This window comes from Diadema setosum, chromosome 19, assembly GCF_964275005.1.
Source record: "Diadema setosum chromosome 19, eeDiaSeto1, whole genome shotgun sequence".
Taxonomy (NCBI): Eukaryota; Metazoa; Echinodermata; class Echinoidea; order Diadematoida; family Diadematidae; genus Diadema; species Diadema setosum.
This window is the reverse complement of record NC_092703.1, coordinates 28,599,662-28,609,888: the sequence shown is the minus strand read 5'-3', so window position 1 is coordinate 28,609,888 and position 10,227 is coordinate 28,599,662.

The following is a 10,227-nucleotide window of genomic DNA, read 5'->3' as shown; positions in this document are numbered from 1 at the left end:
TAATTATATATATATGTGTGTGTGTGTGTGTGATATGAGAAAGGAAGGAGAAATCGGTGCGTAGCTTTGACGTCATTATTCCTCTTACTTTTCCTCCTTTTTGGAAAAGCGCAAGAGTTGAATATATATGTATGTGTGTGTGTATATATATATATATATATATATACATTATATATGTTGAGAATTCTTGTCACAAATGTACACACTAGTAGTTATGTACATGTTTAATTTATCAAGGCTGTATGCATGGTTGTTTAATGTGTACATTGTATGTACACAGGGTGACCAGATTAATGGAGAACATTCTATATGATATAGATATAGTACATACAGGCTGACCAGATCAGTGGAGAATTTTCTGCGTGGTATACAATGTAGCTACAGTACCAGGTACAGATGTATGCATGTGACAGGAAATACATTATAGCTCACTCAATCTAGAATGATTTCACCCATTCCAGAAAATTCTAGGAAGTGCTGGCTGAGTGAGGCACTGCCCTTGTAGCCCAATGTGATTGGTAGTTAATTTTGGCAATTATGTTATGCACATAGTTAGACAGTGAGTCATCCAGGATTCCTGGAATTTGGACTTGCTAGTATGTTCAGGTATGTGGCCCCAGGTTGGAGAAAATTACAGAATGTACTAGAAAGGGGTGAATGGATAGTATATAAGCTGAAGAAAGTCTGAGGTAGGCAGAGTACCCAACACCTCTGCTCTGAGAGTTACGTCACTTCTGGCTCTGAAACGACTTGTTATAGTCAGTCCTGTGTTACCTGCTGACCTGCTATACAAACTGTGTTTGTGGAGATAAGGCCTGGGAGACATTTTGCCTGCAGAGAATTAATTTGCCTACGTTGGAGATAGACTCCATATTTTAGTGTCAACGGACATTATTACGGCAAAGCTGTGACGGGCTGGATTCCTCGTTGGACATTATAAGGTGAATCATCATTCAACGCCGCAACTGGACGTGGTCGTCATAACGTTTGGATTCTACACGTTTTGCTGTGGACATCTATCGTGGATTTTACCCCGGATTTATACTGTGGATTAATGCAACCTGTGCCTTTGGAGTTACGTCGGAGGAATCATTCATCGGTGCGTCAAGGATCATTCATCGGTGCATCGAACATCGTATCTGAACATTTTCAAAGGACTACTTGATAACATAATATGTAAGTGATTCTATTACCGATTTGTAATTGTTTCTATTGATCATTATTGTACTGATGTGAAAGCCGATTACGAGTCTGTACCCACAATATCACTGTTAATAAACCGCCTGAACATTAGTTGATTGTTTCTTTTGTGCGATCATTCTCAGAGTGATTGTGGTCGTAACAAAATTGGGGGCTTGTCCGGGAAATGAATTTAAAGCCAAAACTTAGAATTTGGAATGTTCCGGAACCTAGAATATTGGTACAGACAAAATACCAGTGAGTTGATTGTTCAATTGCATATTGTGTGTAATACATTGTGACAATGTCAATCAGTACAATGGATGTTCAGGCATTTGTTCAAAGGACAGATTTGTCCCTCAAAGATTTGCAAAGGTTACGCAAATGTGATTTGACTGCTATTGCGCAGCATTTAAATGTTGATGTTCCACAAGGTGTAAGAAAGGCAGAGATTCTTGACTTGGTAGCTGGTCACATGGAGCTCAAAGAAGAAATTGACTCTCCAGATCAAGCTCAAATTTCTGACCAAACACGGCTTGAGCTTGCTAAATTGCAAATGAAGGAGAGAGAAATGGAAATGAAGGAAAGGGAAAAACAAAGAGAAATGGAAATGGAGAAAGAGAAGATGAGATTGGAAATGAAGGAAAGGGAAAGAGAAAGAGAAATTGAAATGAAGAAACTTGAAATTGAAGAGAAGAAAATGGAGCAACAAGTGAAATTGCGTGAGATGGAATTGACTCATGCACAGACTGTTGGAAATCGTGAAAGGGCTCCCTCTGAATTTGATTTGGCTAAGAACGTTCGATTGGTGCCAAAGTTTGAAGAAAACAGAGTTGATGCATATTTTGTGTCATTTGAGAAGGTGGCTAACAGTTTGAAATGGCCACAGGAATTTTGGCCCATGCTCCTTCAAAGTGTGTTTGTCGGCAAAGCCGCCGATGTGTACTCATCTATCTCTGAAGAGCAATCACGTGACTATGCTACAGTCAAGAAAGCAGTGTTGAATGCTTATGAGTTGGTGCCAGAGGCGTATAGACATAAGTTCAGAAATTCGTACCGCAAACCAGGCCAGACACATGTTGAGTTTGCTCGTGAAAAAGAAATGATGTTTGATAGGTGGTACAGATCCCTGAAAGTGGATCAGGATTTTGATAACCTACGTGAGGTTGTTCTTTTGGAAGAATTCAAAAAGAGTGTTGCTTTCAGTGTGCGGTCACATTTGGATGATCACAAAGTGACAAGTTTGCATAAAGCAGCCTTGATGGCTGATGAGTATGAGCTGACCCACAGAAATGACAACAGACCACCTTTCAGGAATTTCTCTGGAAATAAGAGAGACAAAAATCAGTCAAGCAATCCAAAGAATGCTGGTTCTGAAAAAGGCACGAGTTCTGAAACTTCATCGGCACCAAAGCCTCAATCTGACAAAGGGTCCAGTACAAGTGCAAATGTCATCAAATGTTTTCACTGTAACAAGACAGGGCATGTAAAGTCACAGTGTTGGAAGTTGCAAAACAAAACAAAGAAGGACATGGGATTTGTCATGTCAAAAAGTGTCCTACCCGAAAATAGTGTCCCGTTCAGTGAAACACAGGCCATTGAAAGTCGATCTCCCAAATTCAAAAATAGGATGAAGCAGGTGGATGAGAGCTATCGTAGCTTTTTGTTTGATGGTGAGGTGACCCCATGTACTTCTGGTGAGGCAGGTAAACCAGTAGTCATCCTGCGGGATACGGGGGCCTCTCAGTCGTTGATGGTGGATGGTGGTATGACTTTTCCACCAGATAGTGCAGTGAATGCAAAAGTCTTGATTCAGACTGTTGATGGCAGTTATATGTCAGTTCCACTGTATAGAGTGGATTTGAAGTGTGATCTAGTTTCTGGTCCTGTCACTGTTGGAGTTGTTCCTGAGTTGCCCATGGTAGGCATTGACTTCTTGTTGGGGAATGACTTGGCTGGGGATAAGGTGGTTGCGTCTCCAGTTGTTTCGGATAAACCAGTGGTGGTAGCTGAAACTGAGCAGTGGCAGGAGGAGTTTCCTGGGATTTTCCCAGATTGTGTTGTGACTAGGTCTCAGGCTCGTAGAGCTGTTCAAGATGATGCGGATTCTGTTGATGTGGAGGAGAATTCCGGTGTTTGGTTGGCAGAAACCTTTTTCAAGGATTTGAATGATGGGGTGGCTGTATTAGGCTCCGAGGCTATCAGTGATGGGCTGTTTAGCAAGTCTTCCTTGGTTGAAGCACAGCAGGAAGACTCTGAGTTGAAAGGCTTGTCTCAGACGGCGTGTTCTGAGGCTGAGGCTGAAAAGGTCCCTGAGTGCTATTATGTCAAAGATGGCATTTTGATGAGGAAGTGGAGACCTCCCCATAGGCCAGCTGATGAGGATTGGACGGTGGTCCGTCAAGTTGTTGTCCCTCCCTGTTACCGCGGTGAGATCTTGAGGATTGCTCACGAGTTACCTGTTGGCGGCCATTTAGGCGTCAGAAAGACAAAGGATCGGATCATGAGGCATTTCTATTGGCCAGGGTTGAATGTGGATGTGGCTGAGTTTTGCAAGACTTGTCACACATGTCAGGTGGCTGGTAAACCACAGCATTCAGTGAAGCCGGCACCATTGATTCCGATACCTGCGTTTGATGAACCATTCAGTCGGGTTTTAATCGACTGTGTTGGACCTTTACCTAGGACTAGGTCGGGTCATAAGTACCTCTTGACAATCATGGATATGTCTACACGGTTTCCAGAGGCCATCCCATTGCGAAATATCACTGCTAAGACTGTGGTAGATGCTCTAGTGCAGTTTTTCACTAGGTATGGGCTGCCCAAGGAAGTGCAGTCTGACCAAGGGTCAAATTTCATGTCAGGCATATTTCAAGAGGTGATGTATCGTTTGGGTGTGAAGCAGCTGAAGTCGTCGGCTTATCATCCCCAATCCCAAGGTGCATTGGAGCGCTACCACCAGACCCTAAAGACAATGATTAGGGCATTTTGTGAGGAGTATCCCGAGGATTGGGATAAGGGTATCCCTTTCCTGCTGTTCGCAACGAGGGACTCCCCAAATGAGTCGACGGGTTTCAGCCCATTTGAGTTGGTGTACGGTCATGAAGTTAGGGGCCCACTGAAGCTCATGAAAGAGAATTCATGACTGAGGATGATGAGGTCCACCTACTTGACTATGTGTCAAAGTTTCGTGAAAGGCTTTCAAAGGCTTGTGAGGTAGCTAGGGCACACTTGAAAGTGCCACAAGACTCGATGAAGAGAAAGGCAGACAAAAATACCAAAGCCCGAACCTTCAAACCAGGTGACAAAGTTCTTGTACTGCTGCCCATACAAGGTGAACCACTGAAAGCCAAGTTCAGTGGCCCATACTGTGTCAAAAAGAAACTCAATGATGTGAACTATGTGATCAGCACACCAGACAGATGCAAAGAACAGAGAATGTGTCATGTCAATATGTTGAAAGAGTGCTATGACAGGAAGTCAGTTGGTGTGACATAGGTAGTGGAGAGCACAGTAGAAGCTAAGGGTGAAAAGTTTTCACCGCATATCACTTACAGTGTATGTGTTTAGCATATCCATTAATGTATGCAAAACAGTTTGACATGATTGTATAAATTTCGAGAATCCAAGCAATATCAATGTAAATGGTATCCATGAAAAGAGAACATGGAATTAATGCAGCCATTCAAAGGGCATGTGATAGTATGTGATTATTGTTGCTTGACTTGGATTGTACCTCACATTCATTGTAAATAACAATGACAAATTGTGAAGGTAAAAGAAACCCTTGCTACGGCAAGGCTTTCTTTTTCCCATGGGGGATGGTGTCACAAATGTACACACTAGTAGTTATGTACATGTTTAATGTATCAAGGCTGTATGCATGGTTGTTTAATGTGTACATTGTATGTACACAGGGTGACCAGATTAATGGAGAACATTCTATATGATATAGATATAGTACATACAGGCTGACCAGATCAGTGGAGAATTTTCTGCGTGGTATACAATGTAGCTACAGTACCAGGTACAGATGTATGCATGTGACAGGAAATACATTATAGCTCACTCAATCTAGAATGATTTCACCCATTCCAGAAAATTCTAGGAAGTGCTGGCTGAGTGAGGCACTGCCCTTGTAGCCCAATGTGATTGGTAGTTAATTTTGGCAATTATGTTATGCACATAGTTAGACAGTGAGTCATCCAGGATTCCTGGAATTTGGACTTGCTAGTATGTTCAGGTATGTGGCCCCAGGTTGGAGAAAATTACAGAATGTACTAGAAAGGGGTGAATGGATAGTATATAAGCTGGAGAAAGTCTGAGGTAGGCAGAGTACCCAACACCTCTGCTCTGAGAGTTACGTCACTTCTGGCTCTGAAACGACTTGTTATAGTCAGTCCTGTGTTACCTGCTGACCTGCTATACAAACTGTGTTTGTGGAGATAAGGCCTGGGAGACATTTTGCCTGCAGAGAATTAATTTGCCTACGTTGGAGATAGACTCCATATTTTAGTGTCAACGGACATTATTACGGCAAAGCTGTGACGGGCTGGATTCCTCGTTGGACATTATAAAGTGAATCATCATTCAACGCCGCAACTGGACGTGGTCGTCATAACGTTTGGATTCTACACGTTTTGCTGTGGACATCTATCGTGGATTTTACCCCGGATTTATACTGTGGATTAATGCAACCTGTGCCTTTGGAGTTACGTCGGAGGAATCATTCATCGGTGCGTCAAGGATCATTCATCGGTGCATCGAACATCGTATCTGAACATTTTCAAAGGACTACTTGATAACATAATATGTAAGTGATTCTATTACCGATTTGTAATTGTTTCTATTGATCATTATTGTACTGATGTGAAAGCCGATTACGAGTCTGTACCCACAATATCACTGTTAATAAACCGCCTGAACATTAGCTGATTGTTTCTTTTGTGCGATCATTCTCAGAGTGATTGTGGTTGTAACATTCTCGTATTGGCTCCAATATAACGAAGAATCAAGAAATAAACCGGTAATGCATATTTTTGCCAATAAAGTATGAGTTTATTCGACTCAAGAAGAAGGTGGAGGCCACCGAAAATTCGAGTGGAATAAACTCATTCTTTATTGCAAAAAAAAAAAAAAAAACCAAACCCAAAAAACATTACCGGTTATTTCTTGATTCTTCGTTTAATATATATATATATATATATATATATATATATATATCTATATCTATATATCTATATATATATATATATACATACATATATATATATATATATATACATGTATATATATATATATATATATACTTGTATATATATATATATTATATATATATATATATATATATCATGATATTGCTGTATATCGTATGCTACTTTGCCTTTTGCCTTAGGCACTGTCGTATAGAAAAATGTGTAGGTAGTTTGTTACTACAGTATATGTATATTACATGTTTATGTAAAAACTTGGCATTTTCGTTTAATTCATCAGAATTGACTGCTCACACAAGAATGACCCCGTTCTTGGTGAGATCACAGGCTCGACAGGGTTATTCCAAAATAACCCCACAAGTCATGCGGTCATTCGACAGTCAGATTACGATTTAGCGAGCTGATTAGGGATGCAGCCTTGAATAAAGAATAAATAAGACGCAAACATCATCCGTATAACGGGACATTCAATTGAATTTATTTACTCTTAAAACAGTACAGCAACCAGTACATTGAATTCAAAATGACGCATCAACTCTTTGTGCTTCTTCAAAAAAAAAAAAAAAAGATAAGAAAAGAAAACAAAGAGAATACCCTGGAGAGCCACTGATTGAAACAAAGATGTTGCGCATTTTTGCACTTAAGCAAAATGTGAACTTACTTTTGTCGATAAGCATCATTCGATCTATTATTGAACATTCAACGGTTGATGTAGGTAATGCTTTTATGTATTCTTCCAACATTCTCTGCTATCACTTAAAATTTCCAGCACCCTGCTATGACTCACTGCCGTATTTTCTGGAGATCGGCCATATCTTCTTCAACAAAACTCGTAGCTGACCAAAATGAAGTATACCGTCTACGTAGAAGAAATATCTATAAGATGATAAAGAGTCACACATGGGACTTTCATTTACCATCGATTACAACAACCTTTTGACGACACAGTTACAATACATGCCGATGTCAACCGTAGAAACAATGATGCTATCGACACTAAGGATTAGATGCTGCGATGTTAAGTAAGCAAATTCACATTTGTCAATACAATCTTGGGAAAGCAAGCGCACGTCTTTACCTATCAATAACTTATTAACAAGTTGTTTTATAAATCTGTTGGTCTGTGTTATATATGTCTTTTCTTGTATACATGAATATACATGATTTCGCGTTTATTTTGGAACTAGAATGCAGAAATCAAATCACATCAAAGCAAATCAAAATAAATATTCAAGACAAAATATTTCCCTCAATCTACAAGTTACGACATGACCGTAATGCCGACAGAAAAAAAAAAAGTACTGGACTGGGAAATTAACGAGATATAATTATACTACATGAACATTAGAGTACATTGTAACTGCATTATCACCCTTGAGCGTCATAATAGCTTTAGATCTGCGATGCGAACGCTAAGACGCCGCTATTGGGAAAAAAAAATGTGTTCTGTGCATGCGCGAGACAGCTGTTTCCATTGTCCAACCTGGAAGGAGGAGCGTCGTGAACATTTGCGTCGCAGATCAATAATGCTCGCTGATGTTGCTGCTGTGAACAAAGCTGTCTTAAATGCGTAGCCAATAGTAGACAATTAAATGCATAAGAAAAAAAAATCACACACATTGTCATCATTTCGTTATATTAGCCACAAACAAAAAGAGACATAAGATTGACAATAATTATATGAGATGACTGATGAGAGGAACTATATCTGGTCATGAAGATGATACGTCTTAAAACAAGACCACGAGGTTGTTATGTATGTAATTTGTCATTAGTTCGATACAAACTCGAACTACATGTAAGTATTACAGGGAGAGCCACAAAGAAGTAGTACTAGCTTCAATGCTGTTTTCCATCCGAAAACAGACTGGTCCCGTTTACATCCCCGTGTTGTTATGTACTTATTGAAAATCAAGCAATGATGTATTCACAGCACAATCAGCTTCAACAGTAAGACGTTTACATTTTTTTTTTAATGTCTCAAAGATCTCGGAGGTAATTATCTAACAGGGGTATCTTGTCAGCCAGTAAAGGATAATTCAGTGCACGACATGCACACTTCCCTGTAGAAAATTCTCACACGCGCAATCACGCACACGCACTCACGCACACGCACATACACATACTACTATACCACTTACATATGAATACACAAACATACACACACGTATACACAAATACATGAAATGTAGTGACCTATACATTGGCACAATTGCTTGAAGAGTTAGAATAAGTATATTGATAGGAAAGTAAAAAATTCACACGTTTTTGGAACAAACAAAGAATCACTGGTATAGTGACGTCTATGACCACAAAATTAATATTCTACCGACAGCATAAAGTATCCTGGTAATGTTTCTGTTACACACAATTACTGAATTACAAATGAATTTCTGAAATCAATCCAAACGCAGTCGCTTTTGCAACTAAGATGGAACATCAAAACCGATAGGTTACGGTGGCGAGGTATCATTGGCAGAGTATACCAGAGCTCAGAACTCCAAATATGGTGAGAACTGAAACCTTGGAAGCACTTGTCAATATCCATGGTGACGTGATTATTTCAGTGTTATGAACATCAAATCAGATGCCAATTACACGTGATTTTGTTTCATAGTTCTTGGGTGAACTGAGGAAGGAAAACCTCGAAAGAAGGAAAACCTTGAAAGAACGAAAAGTTAAACGTAATTGTCCTCAGTGGCACTAAAATATCGAATCCATTTGAATCAATTTGCTAAGGCAAGATGAAACAACCACACACGTACCCGAAACAGAAAATATCTGTGAATTCTTAAAAAAAAAGATAATGGAAGTCCATGCATTCAATAGAATAAATCCAACTGAATAGATTAAATCATGACATTAAAAAAAAAATAAATCATAACTTGTCACTTCAACTAATGGTCTATCATTTTTGTTGTCATTAAAAAGGGGTAGCATTTACTATTGAAAAAGCAAACCAGGAATGTTTTGTCAGTTAGCATTTTTAATGTCTAATATAGGGATATATAATTCACGAGGCAACACACACATTATACATGTACCACGTGATCAAGCCTCCTCAACCAACAGCAACTTCACTGTATAGCACTAAAGAAAAAGATTTTGACTGTAATGACAGCTAAAATGCGAAAAAAATCATGTAACTCAGCCTATAGTTCGAATAGATCACGTTTGCTCAATACACGATTGCCATCAAAGAAACCTTGATATTAATCTAACAATCATTCATTTGTGACTCCTTCTCTACAGGATTCCTAATATACTAGATCTCTGAATGAGCACCATAATCGCATCCAACCGGAATCCATGGTATACATTCGAAAAAAAAATGAAATTAACCACGCTTTTTTCCCCTCTTTTCAAAGGGCTAATGCTATAGATAGAAGCCATAAAATACACCCTGTGCGTGTTTTAATCAAATTCAATGATTTAGCAGCATCACAGCAAAATTCAAGTGTTCATAGCAAGGTGAGCTACCATCATGACCTTGTATCGTTTGCCTTATTGTTCCCCCTACCAACTTGCAGCATGGCTTATGTATGGCTATTATGTGCACGTATTCAATATAGGGAGTACTCACAGGCGGAATACCAACCTAGCCTGTGGATCTTGACTCGTCAGACAAATTTATCATGAACTGCACTAACTGCACTTCCATGGTAAAAGCTGAGCAACAACGAATCAGCTCTGAGAATTCCAAGTCTTCATTGAGGTAATTTCACTAATCATCTATTAAACAAAAATACTGGAGCTAAGAGCCAAGTTGAATACAATTCACAACAACAGGATAAAAATTTATATTATCATTATGGCAACCACAGCCGAAGTCTTT